Source organism: Drosophila ananassae, assembly GCF_017639315.1.
Source record: "Drosophila ananassae strain 14024-0371.13 chromosome 4 unlocalized genomic scaffold, ASM1763931v2 tig00000073, whole genome shotgun sequence".
Classification (NCBI taxonomy): domain Eukaryota; kingdom Metazoa; phylum Arthropoda; class Insecta; order Diptera; family Drosophilidae; genus Drosophila; species Drosophila ananassae.
In genome coordinates this window covers 397,363-418,236 of record NW_025319042.1, presented here as the reverse complement: position 1 = coordinate 418,236, position 20,874 = coordinate 397,363, and the positions used below count along the sequence as shown (strand labels likewise).

Genomic DNA, 20,874 nt, shown 5'->3' with positions numbered 1-20,874 from the left:
AGCGCCCTTATCATGAAACTGAAGCTATTGTATTTGCTTTCGCCAATCTGCAGATTAAAAGGTAAGGATTACTTAATGTATCGGCGTCTTATGTTCAATTTTTTGCAGTATATAGATACTGTATGTCTTTACAAAACTTCATCTACATCTAGATTTTTATCTAAATAAGCTGAACGCGCTTATAAAGCGTTACAAGACATCAAAAAATGCCAATACTCGACAGAGATAGTAAAAGACTAGCTAACTCGGGGATTCTTTGTCTTTTTTTCTGCTTAGTAAACTTCTTAAACATTTGCAGCGTAAGTTAGTTGCAATTAAAAGCAGCTTAATCTTGCTTGTCAAGCGTTTAAAACATAAAAAACGCCAATATTTTAAAGCGGATAATAACCCCAGGGCTTCTTTTGCCTTTTTTTTCGTTTGGTAAATTTCTTAATGTTTATAGCTAAACGACAATCGTCATCCCGCTGCTTGTTAGCGGGATCTATGCTTTGAGATACCGCGAATAAATCGCGGTATGACGTAGAGCTCGCGTTAGCTACACTTTTATGCTTACCAACTCAGTATCCAATCAAAACCTGGATTTCAGTGTCAAGCACTGAAATAACACCGAAAGGGCTACTGCTGTCTTGGATGGAAACCAGTGTCAGCTACTTGAATCTGCCACGCAAATTGCCTGCAAATTGCAATGTTCGTACAGCTGTGCGTCATGCGCTGGAATGGCATCAAGGGGTAACTTTTTATTTAAACAATGATTGTAAAATGATTATAATAAGAGATCTATTGAAATTTTAAAGTTATTAAATATTGACGCTATATACTTAAGTGTTAAAATAGAATGAAAAGTTTTTAGGAGTTTATATGGCAGCAGGTGGGAAAGCAAAGACAGCTAGTAAAAATAACCCTACTCAGCGTAAGAAAGCTGAGCAAAAAATGTATAAAGATAAACCGGTAAAACCTGTTAGATATATAGATCGTGATTCGCGCATGAATTATATGTCTGCTCAATATGACAACGGCAATCTGGTTGAAGATGAGGTAAGCGGCAATCCTATAAAGTGGGAAGCTGTATAATAGTTGTGGTTAAAGTTACTATTAATTCTAAGGAATGTGAAGTAGAGCATGGGCTCACTATAATTCAAGCTTGTGAAGTCGTGGGCGTTGAAATTCCACGTTTTTGTTATCATGAGCGTTTAGCAATTGCTGGTAATTGCAGAATGTGTTTGGTTGAAGTGGAGGGTGGACCTCCAAAACCAGTAGCCTCTTGTGCAATGCCAGTTGCAGAAGGGATGGTTATTCACACTGATACCCCTAAGGTTAAAAAAGCACGTGAAGGTGTGCTTGAGTTTTTGCTAATTAACCACCCGCTTGATTGCCCAATTTGCGATCAAGGTGGTGAATGCGATTTGCAAGATATCACGATGGCTTATGGGAAAGGAACCAGCAGACTTGATGAGCATAAGAGGGCTGTGCCAAAAAAACACTTCGGACCACTGATTGAGACTGCGATGAATCGATGCATTCATTGCACTCGGTGTGTTAGATTTTTGTCTGATGTTGCAGGTACAAATGAACTTGGAGGAATCGGAAGGGGAGAAAATGTAGAGATTAGCACTTACATAAAAAGGCATATTAGTTCTGAATTATCTGGAAATATCATAGATCTCTGCCCGGTAGGGGCTTTAACTTCAAAGCCTTACTCCTTTACAGCGCGTCCATGGGAGCTATCACATTGTGAGACTATAGATGTGCTAGATGCTGTGGGTAGCGCAATTAGAGTTGATTATCGTGGCCCGGAGGTTATGAGGATATTACCAAGGCTGAGCGAAGAGGTAAATGAAGAATGGATATCAGATAAAACCCGCTTTGCCTATGATGGACTAAAAGTTCAGCGTCTTGATCAACCTTATATAAAAAAAGATGGTAAATTAGCCCCAGTTGATTGGAATGAGGCATTAACTGTTGCTGCAAAGAAATTAAAGAATACAAAATCAAATAAAATAGCTGCAATTGCAGGTGATTTAGCAGATTGTGAGTCTATGCTTCTACTTAAAGAAATGATGCAGAAGCTCGGCTCGGGGAATATAGACTGTAGGCAAGATGGTGCAAAGCTTATACCAAGTAATCGTGGATCGTATGTGTTCAATACCACTATTGAAGGTATAGAAAATGCAGATTTATGTCTGCTTATAAATACAAATCCAAGGATAGAAGCACCGATCATTAACGTAAGATTGAGAAAGAGATATTTACAGGGCAACTTTCCTGTTGCAAGTGTTGGTCCTAACATTGAATATTTGTATCATGTTGAGAAATTGGGCGATAATCCTGATATTTTGAGTGAAATAGCAAATGGAAATCATAAGTTCTGTGAGCTGCTGGTAGCTGCTCAAAACCCTATGCTGATTATCGGTCAAGATGCGTTGATAAGAGATGATTCTGAATCAGTTCTAATTCTAGCTGGCAAAATTGCAGAAAAATTTAACATGGTCAGAGATGACTGGAATGGCTTTAATGTGCTGCATAAAGCTGCAGCAAGAGTTGGTGGGCTAGATATTGGGTTTGTTCCTGAAAAAGGCGAAAGGGATATTAATCAAATATTGGAACATGCAGAAAGTGGTGAAACAGAAGTGGTTTATCTTCTTGGTGCAGATGAAATTGATACATCAAAATTAGAAAATACATTTGTAATTTATCAAGGTCATCACGGTGATAAGGGTGCACATGTGGCAGATGTTATCTTGCCTGGTGCTGCATATACAGAAAAATATGCAACTTATGTAAACACTGAAGGTCGAGTGCAAAGAACAAATTTAGCTGTATTTCCTCCAGGTGAAGCAAAGGAGGATTGGTTAATTATTAAAAATCTCTCGCAATATTTGGATCTCTCCTTACCATATGATAGTTTATTTGACGTGAGAAAAAAATTAGATACTATCGGTCCACAGTTTAGAAATGCTGATCAAGTGATAAAAAACACATGGGTGCCAATTAGCAATGGTAAAATAAATTTAAGTGATACACCTTTTACTTTAAAGGAGTGTAATTTTTATATGACGGATTCAATAAGTCGCGCTTCAAAAATAATGGCGGATTGTACTAAAGCTTTTTATGAACACGCTAGTTAATATTTTATTTATTTTAGTACCGCTACTACTTTCAGTTGCATATTTGACATACTTTGAGCGTAAGGTCCTTGCTGCAATTCAACTAAGGCACGGCCCGAGTGTAGTTGGACCTTTTGGGCTATTGCAGCCATTTGCAGATGCTATTAAGCTACTGATTAAAGAGCCGATAATACCATTTAGAGCGAGCACCATACTGTTCATTATGGCTCCAATGCTTACCTTTATCTTGGCATTAATTGCCTGGGCAGTTATACCGTTTGGTGCTGAAGTAATTGTAGAAAATGGCCAGCAAGTAGTTATTCCTAAGGTTATAGCAAATATTAATGTTGGAGTGCTTTATGTGCTAGCTATATCGTCGCTGGGAGTATACGGCGTGATTATTGCAGGCTGGTCAAGCAATTCTAATTATGCATTTCTTGGTGCTATACGGTCGGCTGCTCAGATGATTTCGTATGAAGTTTCAATAGGCTTAATAGTTGCTACAGTCGTTATTACCACTGGAACATTAAATCTTGGAGAGATGGTGGTAGCGAAACACAATATGCCATTTTGGGTTGATTTACTACTAATGCCTATAGGAATAATATTTTTTATTTCTTTGCTTGCAGAAACTAATCGTCACCCGTTTGATTTACCAGAAGCTGAAGCAGAGCTTGTCTCTGGATATAACGTTGAATATTCATCCATGCCTTTTGCCCTCTTTTTTCTTGGAGAATATGCAAATATGATTCTAGCAAGTGCTATGATGACGATATTCTTTCTAGGAGGATGGTATCCTCCGTTAGAACTTGGTTTGCTTTATAAAATTCCAGGTTTAATTTGGTTCGTTTTGAAGATAATTATACTTTTATTCGTATTTATTTGGATTAGAGCAACAATACCTCGTTATCGATATGATCAGCTAATGCGCCTTGGTTGGAAAGTATTTCTACCAATATCAGTGTTTTGGGTGATACTCATTTCAGGGGTGTTGCTCTTTACTGGGAATTTGCCTGGATCCAATGTTTAATTTCCCAAATACAAGATTAAGACGCAGGCGCTCGAGCAAATGGGTTCGCAATTTAACAAGTGAAAATAGTTTATCAGTAAATGATCTGGTTCTTCCTCTGTTTGTTCATGACAGAGAAGAAACAACTGAACCAATTTCTGGCTTACCAGATGTAAAGTGTTATTCAATAGATGGATTAGTGTCTATAGTTAAGGAAGCTAAAGATTTAGGAATTAATGCTGTTGCAATTTTTCCTGTAGTTGATAGTAAACTAAAATCTGAAAACGCTGAGGAAGCATATAATTCTGACAACTTAATCTGCAGAGCAATTTGTGCTGTAAAATTAAAGGTACCTGAAATTGGTATTATTGCAGACATTGCATTGGATCCATACACTATTCATGGCCATGACGGCATTTTAAAAGATAATCAGATGGATGTAGAAAACGATGAAACTATATCAGTACTGTGTAAGCAAGCACTTGCTTTAGCGAAGGCAGGATGTGATATAGTTGCTCCTTCTGATATGATGGATGGTAGAATAGGAAGAATCAGAAAATCATTAGATGATAACAACTTTCAAGACGTATTAATATTATCTTATGCAGTGAAATACTGCTCTAGCTTCTATGCTCCATTCAGGCAAGTCGTTGGTTCATGTGGGCTATCACATTCTATAGACAAAAGTGGTTATCAAATGGATTATAAAAATGCGCGCGAAGCAATGTGCGAAATTGAAATGGATATAAATGAAGGTGCAGACTTTATTATGATTAAACCAGGTATGCCATATTTAGATATTATCAAAACAGCAAGTGATAAGTTTAATTTTCCGATTTTTGCTTACCAAGTAAGCGGTGAGTACGCAATGATAAAAGCTGCTGCAAATAATAGCTGGCTGGATTATGACAAGGTGATTTATGAATCTTTGATTGGTTTCAAACGTGCGGGTGCAAGTGCAATATTCACTTACGCTGCACTTGATATTGCAAAAAATTTAAGTGCATAAGCCCTATAAAATTATTAAATTTTTGGCGCACGTTCTTCTACTGTTGCTGCATATTACCTAAAATCTTCCAATACATGTTTTAAGTTATTGATAAGTCCGTTACAATACAGTATTATAAATAATATAAACCAAGTGTTACTTAGAACATGGGGATTTTTTTTAAATTTTTGGGAAAGATGCTAGGTAAGGTTTTTCCTGCCAAAACAGTAAGCTCTCTTTTAGGAATAGGATATTTACCAAGTTGGCAGAACTATTGGTCTTCTTTTTTAATATTATTTATTGTCGATGTTATATTAATTCTTACATATGGAGGCGAATACTTACTATATAAAATGCCAGGCTCAGGAATAGTTGTAGCTGCTGTTTTTACAAAATTGGCAATAGTTATGTTAGTAATGCAATTAATTGGAATATTTATTTTTCATGCTCAAGACCCTTCAGCAAACAGTGGTGAAGAAATAGTAATACAAATAGCGTCAGGGCAAGTACTGACTGTAGCACTTTCAATGCCAGCAATAATGTCAATTTATTATGCTGTAAGTAAACTCTATGGGAATATATGTAAGCAGATGTTTCAATGCCCATTTTGGTTTAATGATTTTATGCACTTTTTCTTTTTTCTTATGATACCTTACGTATTTTTTAATGTCGTAGAAGTGATAAAACCATGGCCAATAAGTTCAATACAGCTCAGCTATAATAATGCAATGTCAATTACATTTGAGGGGATTTTTCACACATTTTATGCGGTGATTTTACTGTATTTAACAGCATTTATATTCTGCGATTTAACTATGCATGATGCAATTGTCCTAAATAAAAGCATAATTCAGTATGTGAGGGAAAGTTCAGCAGTCTTAGGTGATTATTTACATGATACTGTTAAAAAAATAGGTATTGAATAGTACTTATTTATTTATATATTTAGTATAAAAAGTGTGCAATTTGTGTGAACTTACAAAGTATAATAAAAGAGTTACAAGATTTTTGGGCTAGTGAAGGATGTGTTATACTTCACTCATACACATCTGAAGTTGGTGCTGGCACATTACATCCTGCAACAATTATGTCTGCAATTGATACAAAACCGACAAAAATTGCATATCTACAACCAGTAATTAGGCCAGCAGATGGGCGCTATAGTGATAATCCTAATCGCTTGTATCAACATCACCAATATCAAGTTATAATAAAGCCATCTGGTAATAATTTACAAGACGTCTATTTAGATAGCTTAAAAGTTCTTGGCATATCTACAGAAAAATGTGATATTAAGTTTGTTGAAGATGATTGGGAAAACCCAAGTGTTGGTGCATCAGGACTTGGATGGGAAGTTACATGCAATGGAATGGAAGTAACACAGCTTACTTATATACAGCAAGTTGGAGGGATTGACTGCAAGATGATTCCTGGTGAGGTGGCATATGGGTTGGAACGTTTAGCAATGTGCATACAAGGTGTAGATAATGTTTACGATATAATTTGGAACGATAACGGTGTAACTTACGGAGATATTTTTAAACAAAGAGAATATGAATTTTCTTATCTAGCGTTAGATTATTATGATACTAAAGTGGTACAGCAGCAATTTGAAGATACGGAAAAATTATGTAAGTTCCTTATTGAAAAGGAGCTACCAATGGCAGCTTATGACCAATGTATTAAAACTAGTCACCTACTTAATCTGCTTGATGCAAGAGGTGTGCTTGGTGTGAATGAACGTACAGCTTATATTGGTAGAGTTAGAGAGCTGACAAAAAAATGTTGTGAATTGTACATGAGTAAATAGCGTATGTCGTTGCAGTTGTTATTTGAGTGCCTTTCAGAAGAAATACCACCGAGAATGCAGAATTCAGCTACAGTTCAAGTTAAGAGCTGTATTGCCAATGTTTTTAACAAAAATAATGTAAAATTTACATCAATGGAGGTTTTTATAACGGCACGTCGCATTACCCTATTTGTCGACAACATAAATGCTTTGGAGCTAAAGGATTCCAATAACGAAGTTAAGGGACCAAACATTAACGCACCAAAAAGTGCTATCGAAGGTTTTTTAAGAAAATATCAGAAAAATGAAGAAGATTTGCTCGTTCGAAAAGTAAATAATGAGGATTTTTACTTCATTAAAAGAGAAAGCTGCTCATTTAACATCAGAGAATTCCTCAAAAATCAACTGGAGGAAATGCTCAAAAACTTTTCTTGGTTGAAGAGCATGAGATGGGGCGAAGGAAAAGAAAGGTGGGTTAGGCCAATCAAAAACATTTTATGCATTTTAAATGACGAAATAATACCTGTGTCTTTTGCAGGGATCACAGCATCTAACACAACATATGGCCATCGATTTCTCTCAAGTGGTACAGCGTTAACTGTTAAAGCACCTAAAGACTATTTTGAATTGCTAGAAAAAAACAGTGTAATTCTCCAAATGGACAAAAGAAAGCAATTTATACTAGATCAGATTAATAAATTCACAAAAGAGCAGAATTACAACTTGAGAAAAATGATTATTTACTAAATGAATTGACAGGGCTTATAGAGTGGCCAATCGTACTGTTTGGTGAAGTGAATCAAGAAAAGTCATTTGGATTACCGAAGGAAGTAATACTTAGTATAGTTAATACACAACAAAAATACCTTGCTTTAAGTAATGGAAAGAGAATTTCACACTTTGTCACTGTTGTCAACGTCAACAATGGTGAAGTTGTTAAAGGACACGAAAGAATATTAGAAGCACGTCTTGCTGATGCCCAATTTTTAATATCTCAAGATAAAAAGGAAAATCTAGATTATTATGTCAAAAAATTAGGTTCGATATTATTTCATGCTTCACTTGGCAGCGTGGGGGAAAAGGTGAAGCGTATTACGGCTCTGTCAAAGTATATAGCTATATTTATTCCACATGCTTCGCTGATAAAAGTTGAACGCGCTGCATATTTGGCAAAAGCTGATTTGGCAACATCGATAGTAAGAGAGTTTCCAGAATTACAAGGAGTAATGGGTGGATATTATGCTTCTTATTTTCAAGAAGATAGAGAAATAGTGGAAGCTATAACTGAGCATTATAAGCCAATCGGGCCAGAGCAAGAGTGTCCTAAATCTCCTTCTGCAATTGCTGTGTCAATTGCAGACAAAGTGGATAGCTTAGTTGGTTTAATTGCAGCAGGTGAGAAAATCTCTGGTTCGTATGATCAGTTTGGTTTGCGGAGAATGACAATTGGTATCATTAGGACAATACTTGAAAATAATTTGCATATTCCAATTAGGCTAATGATAGATAAGTCAGTATCTTTATATTCAAGGCTTCTATTTAATAAAAATACAACATCAGTTGATAAGCCAAATAGAAAACAAATTTCAGAACTAGTATTTAGATTCTGCTTAGAAAGATTCAAGGTTATTTTAAAAAATAGAGATATAAGGCAAGATATTGTAGATTCAATACTATATAAAATCGGTATTAATGATCTGCTGACAGCAGAAAAGCAAACTGTTATATTGGATCGTTATCTTAGTATGCCAGAAGGTGAACAGATTCTAAGCACTTACAAAAGAGTCAGTAACATGATGAGCAAAGTAAGAAAAAGTGATGGCACTACTTATAGTGCATCTTACGGTAAGAGGTTTTTGATTGAAAATGAAGAAATTGCGCTATCAAATTGTGCTATAACTGCTTGCAAAAACATAAAACAAGCAATAAAAAATAACCACTTTAATGCAGCGCTTGATGAACTTGCTGGTTTTGCTCCGTTTATCAATCAGTTTATGGACAGTGTAAAGATTAACTGTGATTCTGATAAGCTGAGAAGAAACAGATTATCTTTGCTTGAAAATGTAGTTTCCATCTTTCATTTAGTAGCAGATTTTAACCTCATACAGGTTAAGCAATGGATAAATGCTCAGGCAATATAAAGAACAAATTAAATCATCTCCACAGTCCTGTGGCGTGTATAAGATGGTTGGAGATAAGAATAAAGTTTTATATGTTGGAAAAGCAAAAAACTTAAAGTCAAGGTTATCTGACTACCTTCAATTCGAAAATCTTTCTGAACGAATTAGAGTTATGCTCTCACAAGTTATTAAGGTTGAAATATTCATCACTGAGAATGAAATCGAAGCACTGCTTCTTGAAGCACAGCTAATAAAATCATTGAAACCACTTTATAATATTGTGCTCAAGGATGGAAAATTTTATCCTTATATAACAATTTCCAAGCACGATTATCCAAGAATAGCAAAATATAGAGGCAAATTTAAGAAGAATGAGTTTCATTATTATGGTCCCTTTACATCTGCCGCTGCTGTTAAGCAAACTATATTATCATTGCAAAAAGCTTTTCTCCTAAGAGTATGTTCAGATCAATACTTTTCCTCAACAAAAAGACCATGTATTGAATATCAAATTAAGCGCTGCTCAGCACCATGCGTAGATAAAATCACAAAAGACGACTACTGCCAATCAGTAAAACAGGCACGAAATACATTGCTTGGAAGAAATAAGGAAGTGAAAGAACAGTTACTTTTCACAATGAGAAAGTGCAGCAGTGAAGAAAACTATGAGCTTGCTGCTATATATAGAGATCGGGTAAAGTTTCTTGAGCAAATTCAAATACAGCACACGGATTTTTCTTTTGAAAAAGATGCAGATTTCTTCAGTATTGTACGTGAAGAGGATCTAGCATGTATTAGTGTGTTATCGTTTAGAAATAAAGACAACTACGGCAGCACTCCTTACTTTGCCGAGAACTGTGGTGATCACTCAAATGATGAAATTTTATCCACCTTTTTGGTCAATTTTTATAATTCAGCTAACATACCTCCAATACAAATTTACGTTCCAGATTCTATTGTGGATAAGGAAATTATAGAACAAGCACTATATAAGGTTGCTCAAAAGCCAGTAAAAGTTCTGCATGCAAAGAATAAAAAAGAGCGTGATTTATTGAAATTTGTTTATGATAACTCTCAGCATAGCTTAGAGCAGAAGCTTATCGATTATAGAAATAACCTAGAAAAGCTTGAAGAGCTTAGCAAAATCTTCTTGTTACCAAACATTCCAAAGCGTATTGAGGTTTATGACAATAGCCATATATTTGGAAACCAACAAATTGGTGTAATGGTTGTTGCAGGGCAGGAGGGTTTTTTAAAAAGTGAGTACAGAAAATTTACTATAAAGGAAAAATTTTCAGGCGATGACTATAAAATGATGAGGGAAGTGCTAACCAGACGTTTCTCCGGCAATATAAAAGGCATAATACCTGATTTTTTACTGATTGATGGTGGACCAGGACATGTTTCCATAGTACAGAATGTACTGGAAGTATTGAATATAAACGTTCCTTTTGCTTGTATGGCAAAAGGTCCTGATCGTAACGCAGGAAATGAAAGATTTTATATGCTGGGCAGGGAAGAATTCAGTCTGGCAAATGATAGCAAAGTCATGCTTTACTTACAATCGCTGCGTAATGAAGCCCACCGTTTTGCGATAACTTCACATAGAAAAAAACGCGATAAACAGTTTATAGTTTCACAATTAAGCAAAATACCCGGCATTGGCAACAAAAGAAAAAAAGCGTTGATGTCTTATTTTGGTTCAGTGAAAAATATAAGTAAAGCTTCTCTGGCTGAAATTCAAAACATACCTGGAATTAGTAAAGGTTTAGCAGAAGTTATTCTTAAACACGTAAATTATAAGAGAGGAGTACTGGAATGACACAAAACCCGTTTTATTATTAGGGAATTTATATCTTAAAACCGCAAAAAAAGGTGTGCGTATTTGTGAAAAAAAATCTCCATAAAATTTGTGAAGCAATGTGGTGGGACTAGTGCGATTCGAACGCACGACCTTCGGATTAGGAGTCCAACGCTCTATCCTGCTGAGCTATAGTCCCGTGTTTCCTACCATTCATGTAAAGTTATAGCAAAAAATCCTTTCTTTTCTAGATTTCTTGCATAACCAATTTATGACGACAAAAAACATTTCTGTACTTCTTGAGTATAATGCTATTATATTTAATAACATGGTTTAAGTAAGATTAATGCTAGTTAACAATATTGGTTATTTCTATAACAATCAAAACGACTTTGCTTTAAGCAATATAAACATTAAAGTAAAGAAAGGAAATGTTGCATGTTTATTGGGGCATTCTGGCTGTGGCAAGTCAACAATTTTGAAATTAATTGCGGGGATAGAAAATCCAAAATCTGGAACTATTTTTATAAATGATAGGTTAGTTGCAAGTAATAAGGCATCAGTCGCTATAGAACATAGAAATATCGGATTGATTTTTCAGCATTCTGCATTATTTCCTCATAAAACAGTAGTAGAAAATATAACCTTTGCTATCCGCAGCTCTTCCAAGAGAGAAAAGCACCTAATTGCATTGGAAATCTTGAAGTTACTCAATATAGAAAAATATGAAAATATGTACCCTAACGCCTTATCTGGAGGACAGCAACAATTAGTTGCAATAGCAAGAGTGATGGCACAAAACCCTGATGTTGTGTTGTTAGATGAACCATTTTCTAATTTAGATATACTGCTCAAGTGCCGAATAAGACAACATATATTGTCCCTTTTTAGAAGTAAAAATATCCCTGTGCTAATGGTAACTCATGACCCGCAAGAAGCATTGAAAGTTGCAGATTTTATCTACGTAATGAAAAATGGTAAAATTATTCAATCAGGAGTTTCTAGCGATATATACCATAAGCCTAAAGATGATACGCTAGCAAAGTTTTTTAGTGAGCTCTCTTCTACTCTACAGTTAAGCGAAAAGTTTCCACTTATTCGCTGCAAGAAAATAATCTAGTTTGGGATTGTTATAAAATAATTAAAAAACCTTGATTTATAATTAAATAAAGGTGATATAATCTATGTGTTACTTGACTTCAGTCAAGTTTTAATATTTAAAGGTCAATATTTTAAATGGAGGTGAAAATGAGTTTAGGACCATGGCAATTGTTTCTAGTCTTAATAATAATTTTAGTTCTGTTTGGTGCAGGCAGATTACCGCAAGTTATGGGTGATTTAGGAAAAGGCATCAAAAACCTTAAACAGGAGCTTAAGGACTCAGAAAAATTATCGTCTAATGAACCAGATCGTTAGCGTCCTCATACTTCGTGACATGCACCTTAGTGCATGTCATCTGTTTAAAAACTTAGTCAGGTTAAAGAATGAAAGAGATGAAGTGTTGGTATGAAATAAATAACAAATATTGAAATACAGCAACAACTATGTTAGCTTAAGAGGAATATTTTATTAAAGGATAATTGTGCAAAAAAGTGAGAAACTAACTAAAGATAAAAAACTAGCTTCTGATATTCTAAAAGAGGTTGCAGATACCAATAACAATGATAGCAATAAAGTAACTTTGTTTGACATTAAAACAGCTTTGCATGAGCGCGGTTTTGGTATTTTAATAATCATCTTCTCCTTGCCGCTATCGGTGCCTATACCGGTTCCACCTGGTTATACAACTATTCTTTCTATACCTTTAATCTTATTCTCACTGCAGCTTCTATTTGGATTTGATTCTCCTTGGATGCCCAGTTGGCTAGAAAGAAGATCTTTTCAGCGTTCAACACTAGCTCTTGTGGTAGAGAAAACTTCCCCTGTATTAGAAAAAATAGAAAAATTCATGAAGCCAAGACTGTCTTTCATTTTCTATGGGCCTGGTGAGAAGATTCTGGCTTTTATGATGTTGCTTTGTGCAATAATAATAGCTCTTCCATTACCTTTTACTCACTTCCTTCCTGCAATTGGCACAACTCTTATTTCACTTGGCATTATGAGTAAAGACGGGTTTCTATCCATATTGGGAGTTTTAGTGTCATTGTGTGCGTTGTTGCTTACTCTTATTGTAATACTCAAAGGACCACAACTTATAACCGGAGCACTTTCTCTTCTTAAAAGCTTTACAACACTTTAACAAAAGAACGAAGTACTAGCGCGAAATGAATAATGCATATTGAAATAAAACAATAATTGTGTTAAGAATTATTTTTATCAAGGGTTTTTCGTGTCAAAAAATGATAAGTTGACTAAAAGTGATAAATTAGCTTCTGATATTCTAAAAGAAGTTGCAGATACCAATAACAATGATAGCGATAAAGTAACTTTGTTTGACATTAAAACAGCTTTGCATGAGCGTGGTTTTGGTATTTTAATAATCATCTTCTCCTTGCCGCTATCGGTGCCTATACCGGTTCCACCTGGTTATACAACTATTCTTTCTATACCTTTAATCTTATTCTCACTGCAGCTTCTATTTGGATTTGATTCTCCTTGGATGCCCAGTTGGCTAGAAAGAAAATCTTTTCAGCGTTCAACACTAGCTCTTGTGGTGGAAAAAACTTCTCCAGCATTAAAAAAAATAGAAAAGTTCATGAGACCAAGAATGTCTTTTATTTTCTATGGGCCCGGTGAAAAAATTTTAGCTTTTATAATGCTGCTTTGTGCGTTATCAATAGCTCTTCCACTACCTCTTACTAACTTCATTCCTGCAATTGGTACGACTCTTATTTCGCTTGGTATCATGAGTAAAGATGGGTTTCTATCCATATTGGGAGTTCTAATATCATTGTGTGGGTTATTGCTTACTCTTGTTGTAGTAGTCAAAGGGCCACAACTTATAATTGGGGCATTTTCTTTTCTCAAAAGCTTTGTATATGGTTAGGCTTTACAACACCTTAACAAAAAAAAAGGAACTTTTTATACCAATCGATAAAGATCATGTGAAAATGTATGTTTGCGGACCAACAGTATATGACACAGCACATATAGGCAATGCACGATCTGTTGTTGTGTATGATGTGTTATTTCAGCTACTTAAGTTTTGTTATGGCAAAGTTACCTATGTGCGTAACATAACCGACATTGATGATAAGATAATTAATGCAGCAAGTGAGAAAAATAGCAACATAGAAAGTATAACCACATATTACATTAAAGCTTTTCATGATGATATGGAAAGCATAAATTGTAAAAAACCAACATACGAACCAAAAGCAACGGAAAACGTAGATTATATTATAAAATTAATTGAACATTTACTGCAATCAGGCCACGCTTACGAATCTGACAAACACGTGTATTTTAATATAGAATCTTACCATGAATATGGTGCTTTATCAGGAAAAAAAACTGATGAATTGGTTCCAGGTAGCAGAGTTGAAGTTAATGAAAATAAAAAGCACCCTGGAGATTTTGTGCTGTGGAAGCCTGCAAATGATATTGACTACAAACTTTCAAGTTATTGGAATAGCCCATGGGGAGAGGGCAGGCCTGGATGGCATATAGAATGCTCAGCAATGTCATATGCTTACCTTGGCAAAGATTTTGATATTCATGGTGGCGGCATAGATTTACAATTTCCTCACCATGAAAATGAAATTGCACAGAGTAAGTCTGCATTTGCTGGATCAATGTTTGCAAAATACTGGATGCATAACGGTTTTCTTACAGTAAATGAAGAGAAAATGAGCAAGTCCTTATTTAATATAGTCAAAGTAAGGGATTTGCTAGATAGTGGAATAAAGGGTGAAGTAATACGCTATGCACTGCTCAAAACTCACTACAGAAAACCACTTGATTGGACAGAAAACGTTATTTCTGATGCACAGGAAACCTTAAATAAATTTTATCGATTATCACGTGGTTTAGATACAATAAATATTGATGAAAGTAATGCAGAGATTTCTAAAGATTTTATAGACGCTTTAAAAAACGACTTAAACATTCCTGAAGCTCTAGCTATATTACATGAAATGGCTGCAAAAATCAACAAAATGAGTAATGAAAGTAAAAAGCTTAAATTAACTGAGAGTTTTGTTAAGAGTGCCAGATTTATTGGTCTTCTTGAGTCAAGCTATCAAGAGTGGTTTACTGCTGGTGTGAGTCATCAAGAAATAGAAAGATTGATAGATTTAAGAAGAGCAGCAAAACAAAATAAAGATTATAATACTGCAGACAAAATAAGGGACCAGTTGAAACAAATAGGGGTTACAATTTCTGATAATGAAGATGGTACAACAACCTGGTAAACTCATATGGAAAACTACTTCCTGTTATTCACAGATAGTCTAGTATCATCATTAGTCTTACCCATACATCAAGGTTTTGTGTTCAATACCATGCTTTATTTCAGGTCGTATTACACTCCACTACTTATGTTATTTTTTGGAGTACTAGGATCAAGCCTTGGTGGAATAGTTAACTGGTACTTAGGTAGAATAACAATCTCTATACGAAAATCATACCGCAAACTAGAGAACGAGCATAAAACACCAAAAATCGTAAGAAATCTACTGATTTGTGCAGTTGCATCACTTTCATGGGTGCCAGCACTTGGAAGTGTGATTCAAATTTTATCAGGTTATTTCAAGTTAAACCTTTATATCCTTGCCCCTTTAATCATTCTATCTAATTTCTTCTATTTGTTATATCTAATACTTACTTTTGGCGTATAACAGCTATAGTACTACAGCCATTAAAGCCCACTTCTGTCATCCTATGCCCTGATAGAAGCGGAGCTATAAATTAAATGCAAAATTTCAATAGTCACGGGATGCACCATGAGCTAAAAGCAACTCCACAAGTTCTTGGCAGTTATCAACTGCACAGTCCAGTGCTGTATTCCCCAAATTATTTCTAGCGTTAACGTCTGCATTGTGTTTTAGTAGCGTCTTCGTTATATCAACCTTTCTCCTAATAACAGCTAAGTGTAGTGCAGTGTTGCCATCTTTATCCTTAGCATTAATACCAGCACCTTCTTGAATAAGGCATTCTGCAATATTGTAGCTTCCAGATAAAGCAGAGTAGTGTAACAGAGTTTTACTATTTCTATCTCTAGCATTAACATTAGCACCTTTATTGATTAGAGACTCCACTATTCTTAAGTCTCCACTGAAAGTAGCCCTATAGACAGCACGGTGTAATGCTGTTTCGCCATATTCATTCTCAGCATTAACATTAGCACCTTTTTCAATTAGGCACTTCACTACATTTAACTTTCCATTCTCAGCAGCAAAAAATAATGGGGTTCTGTAGTGTTCGTCCCTAGCATCAACATAAGCATCCTCATTAATTAGGTATTCCACTATACCTAATTCCCCAACGTCAGCAGCTAAATGTAATGGAGTCATACCATAATTGTCTTTAGCGTCAATATTAGCATAACTTTTGATTAGATATTCCACCATATCCAGATCTCCATTTATAGCAGCAATGTGTAATGGAGTCCTGCCATCTTCGCCTTTAGCATTAATGTTATTATTTGTAACAACCAGGTATTTTACTATATCCAATTCTCCAGCGTAAACAGCTGAATGCAATGGAATATTATCATATTTATCTTTAGTATTAGTGCTAGCACCTTTATTGACTAGACATTTCATTACACCCAAATTTCCACTCTGAGCAGCAATATGCAACAAAGTTTGACCGTGATTGTCCTTAACATTAACAGTTTTTACAAATTCACCAGGGTAATGTTTTTCTATATGTGTTACTATTGCACTAATTGCTTTACAATCACCACTTTCAGCAAGCAAGTGCAAAGGGGTGCTTTTCCTTATAAACAGTGTTCCTCCATATACATAAGATGAGTTAAAGTAAAAGTTATCAATCAACTTACCGTATATACTTGTGTATCCCCATACAGATGCAATATGACTCATACCACCTTGTGTTAAACCACCAATGTTTACCAATTCCAAAGCTTTCCTTAGAACTTCTTCTTCTCGGCCCTCCTTTTGTAATTTTAATCTAGTTATTCTCTGCACTACTCTGTGAATACTTGCCACTTTCTCTTTCAAGTCAATCATTGAATATCGATCAAGTAGCTCAACAGCACCCCGCAGTTTGTCTTCATCATTTGCTATTAATTTTAAAAAGATTTCTTCTATACGAATCTTGTCAGGAGCAAGATAAGCCATTATCTCCAGAATATTCAACGTTTCACAGCCGTATTCTTTTTGTATATGTGTCATCGTAATGGTACAAGTTATTGAAACTGCTTCAGCATAACAATCTTCATCTTTACAAACTCCTTCTTTACGTGATTTTCCTGTGTACCGTTGACACTCCTTTAAGTAATCACTTATCTCAAATCTTCCATAACCTCTCAACTTTGATTCTTTATTTTTGTTGCGAATGTACACTACCACTTGCTTTAAAGCCAAGGGCAAATACTGCAGCTTTTCCATTAGCTCTTTTATTTCCTTATCCTGTAAAGGGTCATCTATATTTAAGGACTTCTTAATAAATCCCAAAGCCTCCGTTTTATTGAATATATCTAACTTTATTACTTCTATATCTCCTCTTGCTTCCCACTTATTATCACGAGAAGTAATTAAAACATAAGGTTTTTTATAGTCAGGATATAAAGACAGTGGTAAAAATTTACTGATGTCTTTATATTCTCTTGCATTATCGAAAATAAAAAGACTTTTTACATCTTTAAAATATCTATATACACTCTTAATAATAGATCTGATTCCCTTTTCTTGTTCAGTATCTTCATCTGTAATAAAAATTTTCGAACCTTCAGGTAACCTTCTATTTAACTCCTTAGCTAATCCTTTAAACGATTCTTCAAGATCCTTTTGTGTTCCTGCATTTACCCATACAAGATTACCATCATAATGCTCTTTATATTCACAAGCATATTTTCTGGCTAACTCACTCTCCCCTACTCCTTCAGAACCGCCAATAACAACAATCCGCGATATTGCCATTGGTTTGTCAGTGCTTTTATGCAGCCTATCATATATTTCTTGCAATTCATTTTTTCTTCCAACAAACATTTCAACCGGATGTTTTATATTAAACTGAATAGGTTTCCCTACCCGCTTGTTATCCTGTGTCGTTACAGCCACATATATTTTATGTAGTGTTTTACTATCCTTATGTTGTTGTTCTATTACTTTATCAATTCTTTCATTCTTTTCTTTTACTCCTTGTTCTATCTTACCTAAAGTACTAGCCCACAGCTCAACTTCTCGAAAAAGTTCTTCTCCTTCTTTGTACGAAAGAGGACGCGCTTTTATATCTTTTACCCAGTCTGATATTTTTTTTAGAAGATCATTACAAAAGATTTGATTGTTACCAATATAGTCAAACTTTTTGTTCAACCTACTACTCAACTTACCTAGCAATAATTCTCTTAGCTGAGCTTCATGGGGTAAATTAACCACAAACACCGATTCATTTAAAAAGTCTTCTATCTCTTTATTGCTAACTTCCTTGCCTATCTCACGCTTTATAAAATCCATATTTTGCTTCAAGTATTGAGCAGCACTACCATCTGAATCACTAATTCTATATCTTGCACTATCACCTATATCCAGAAACTCATCTTTTGTGTCTATCCTTACAAATGAAAGTTTTTTTCCTTTATTTTCTCCACTTAACATTGCTCTTAGGTTTCTTACTTTATGTTGTATTGAATATGGTGAATCAAAATCCATATTCGTAGCGACAAAAAAATGCTTTATTCCATCACTAAACTTTTCACTATTTTTGATTTTTAAATAGGCAGGAAAAAGTTTTAAAATACTAAACTTACCACTTTTTGTTAATAAGCTACTTACACTGATTTTTTCAGTTCCATCTTGGTTGTGCTTAACTTGTGTAAACTCATGTACTATACCTTTATTTTGCTCATGCCGGACAACAATATCATCAAAACCTTGAGCTGACTCTAACTCTGTGTCTATGGAGAAAGAACATTCTTTACCCATCTTAGACATTAGAGATATTACGATCAATAACTCTTGAAAGGTAATACCATGGTAAATGCGTTTGACCCCCCAAGTAGAATCATCTTCTAGATACATTACCCCTGTTTTTATCCTAATCTCTCACTCAAAATTGAATTCACGACATCAGGGCTGGCTTTTCCCTTGGTGAGTTTCATGACTTCGCCGACAAAGAATCCGTATAATCTTGTTTTACCGCTTTTGTATTCTTGAACTTTATCTTGGTTGCTATTGATGATTTTATCTATTACCTCTGAAATTTGACATTTGTCAGTTATTTGCTTGAGATCCTGCTCTTCTATAATAAGGGATGCAGGCTTTCCAGTTTCAAACATAATATCAAAAACTTGTTTACCAAGTTTAGCAGAGATTGTTCCATCAACGATAAAATCTAAGAGTTCTGACAAAGCATTTGCTTTGATTGGGGAGCTCACAATATCAATATTTGCTTTATTTAAACGACCGAAAAGCTCTACAGTTAACCAGGTGACCGCGAGCTTTGAATCATGTTTTTTTATCAATTCCTCAAAGTAATCAGCAATCGCCTTATCGGAAGTAATGACGTTTGCATCGTATTCATTGATACCTAATTCCTCAATGTATCGGAGCTTTTTTTGATCTGGCAACTCGGGCAAAGATGATTGGATTAAATCAATTTTCTCCTGGCTTACCTCAACAGGTAATAAATCAGGCTCAGGGAAGTATCTATAATCGCTTGCATCCTCTTTGCTTCTCATCACTTTTGTTTTTCCCGAAGCAACGTCAAACAATAAGGTATCTTGACTTATTTCTTCTCCACTTTCTAAAATTTCAATTTGTCTTTGTATTTCATAGTCTATAGCTTGCACAATATGACGTATCGAGTTCAGATTTTTTATCTCACAACGAGTGCCAAATGTATTACTGCCTTTTAGGCGGACAGAAACATTTGCATCACAACGAAGTGATCCCTTTTCCATATCACCATCACACGAACCAGTGTAACGCAAAATCTGCCTCAATTTTTTCATGCATTCTGCAGCTTCCGCAGATGAACGGAGATCTGGTTCTGAAACAATTTCGATTAAAGCAACCCCTGCACGATTTAAATCTACATAAGTTTTGCTTTCCTCATGAACGCTCTTTCCTGCATCTTGCTCTAAATGAATTCTCGCAATTCTTATTTCTTTTTCATTGTCGTTGATAAATACTCTACCGTTTTTAACTATTGGCTCAAAAAACTGAGTTATCTGGTAACCTTGCGGTAAATCAGGATAAAAATAATTTTTCCGATCAAAGTAAGAATACTTATTAATTTCTGCAGAAAGTGCAAGACCAGTGCGTATTGCTTGCTCTATGCAGTAATAATTTAGTATTGGCAGCGTACCTGGCATTGCCGCATCAACTAGAGAAACTTGAGTGTTATGCTCAGCACCAAATTCCGTTGATGAGCTAGAAAATAGCTTCGTATTAGAAGAAACTTGAGCGTGTACCTCAAGCCCAATTACCGCTTCCCAATCCTCTTTCGTCATGTATTTTATTTAAATGATAATCTTAATATTCTGCAAAATTAGCACAAAAAGTCAAAACAAAACTCATGTTAGCTAAGTGGTATGCAGATTGTTTTACCCATAGAAACGGGTTAAATGCAAAAGATTACTTGACAAGCTTCGCCAGCCCTCTTATCATAAAATTGAAGCTATTTATTTATCTTCTCTGTACAGATTAAATGACAAAAAAACTCACGTATCTGGCGTCTCATGTTTAATTTTTTGCACTATGTGCACCTTATGTCTTTATAAAACTTCTACCTACATAAGCTGAAACGCGCTTATAAAGCGTTTAAAACATAAAAAAACGCCAACTTAAAAAATGGATAGTGAATAACTAGCTACCCTAGGGTTTCTTTTGCCTTTTTTTCTGTTTAGTAAATTTCTTAACGTTTATAATTTAGATTAGTTGCGGTTTAAAAGCAATTGAATCGCGGTTATTAAGTGTTTAGAATAAAAAAACGC

The 20,874-nt window shown here is 35.0% G+C and overlaps 1 non-coding gene across 1 annotated transcript; it reads right to left on the bottom strand.

Annotated features, from left to right (window-relative positions):
- Positions 1-10,936: 10,936 nt before the first annotated feature.
- Positions 10,937-11,010, bottom strand: Trnar-ccu. The gene has a single exon. It is a non-coding gene; the product is annotated as a tRNA-Arg (tRNA).
- Between the last annotated feature and the right edge of the window lie 9,864 nt (positions 11,011-20,874).